General features: G+C 33.4%; 1 protein-coding gene across 1 annotated transcript in view; it reads right to left on the bottom strand.

The window, feature by feature from the left end:
• Nucleotides 1-267, bottom strand: part of LOC111382665 — a 6,192-nt gene extending 5,925 nt beyond the window's left edge. Inside the window, exon 1 of the mRNA XM_023006696.1 lies at nucleotides 198-267. The gene's annotated coding sequence lies outside the window, so the exon portion shown is untranslated. The remainder of the gene's footprint in view (nucleotides 1-197) is intronic.
• Nucleotides 268-1,461: the final 1,194 nt, after the last annotated feature.

Here is a 1,461-nt window from a genome sequence, read left to right as displayed (position 1 = left end):
ATCCAAATTCATCAATCAACACATCTCTATTCCTGTTGGTTTCTTTCAGGTTCTTGTACTCAATTACCCCTCTCTTTTGCCATCATAAAATCATAAACAACCCTTATACTTAGCCTCAAGTAAGTTTATAGTTTAAACATATTATAAAACAAGCAAAAGAGCTAAAGAAAAACTTCAAAATCGTGAGCTAAACTCACCTATCCAGAAATTCAATTTCAGCTCCTTGTTTCTGCTTCTCTCTTTTCCTTTTTGCTTTCTCTTTCAAGCGGTGGGTGATCAATGAAACATTTATAACGAAACTCACTTTGAAATCATGTTTTGCATGCAGGATTTTCAACCATATCACATGTCGTGCATGTATATGAAAATACTCATAAATGACATATTTAATGAAAATTGATGTCAATAGGTTACGGAACCTCATACTCAATGATCGTAACCACCATATGATGTGCTATAAGCCTATCATCAAAGTTATGTAGATATGTAGAATGAATATGGTGGACAAGTCCACAAAGATAGATATCTATTTATGACTTAGGACAAGTCCGAAGGGTGCCGGCAAGCAGGAATGTGCAAGTATGTGTTTGATTGCATTCTTTTGTGTAGTATTAACATGTTAAAATCCAAGTATGGTATCTTACTGAGTATTCTTTATACTCATAGTGTTCTATACTAAATTTTCTGATTCATAATTGCGGAGTTGGTCGAAGTCAGTCGGCATAATCGATGATGGGTTAGGGATAAGGTTGTTTTGCATCGAAATTTTGTTTTTGCATGTTTTGTTTGACTGCTTTCCATATGTTTTCTTATGATATTGTATAAAAACATGTACGAGACATGATATAATATGGTACCGGAAGTAAATTATGCAATTATATCTTCTATGTTGTGTTAAGAGACATTTTTTTTTTGAAAACTTTTCCTTGCAAGTGACAAAAGGCCGAAACGGGACAGTTTTTGGGTCAACTTCAACACGTTATTTTTGACTCCATAAACGTCCATTTGAGACTCTGAAAATATTACTGCGTTCCTCATTGAGTTGTCTTAATATGGGCACAAGAATCACTCAATTTGGATATCTGTAGCCTGAGATATGAATTTTTAAACGTTGAAGGGTCAAATCTGAAATTTCTGTGCAATACCTCACTGTTTTCAGTAAAACGCCCATATTATATGATCTTGGAAATTTTTTATATTTTAACCTAGAATACTACTTGAAAATATCTTTCTAATGTTATAAATTTCATAGAAAACGGAGTTGGGATGAATTTTATAAAAATAGTCGAACTTGCTGCCCCAACTAACCGTAGCAGTGCAGAGTCCGTATATGTAAAGTACAATTTCTTGTCGACATGCGCTTCTGCGGGCCATTAAAAATTTATGAGAGACATTTTACCAAGTTGAAAATAAGTTTCTAACATGTAATACTTCTATTTAAGAGTATTTACATGTACCAAA

Source organism: Olea europaea, unplaced genomic scaffold (genome assembly GCF_002742605.1).
Source record: "Olea europaea var. sylvestris unplaced genomic scaffold, O_europaea_v1 scaffold2546, whole genome shotgun sequence".
NCBI classification, from domain to species: Eukaryota; Viridiplantae; Streptophyta; class Magnoliopsida; order Lamiales; family Oleaceae; genus Olea; species Olea europaea.
The sequence above is the reverse complement of the archived record's forward strand: the minus strand, read 5'-3'. Positions and strand labels throughout refer to the sequence as shown.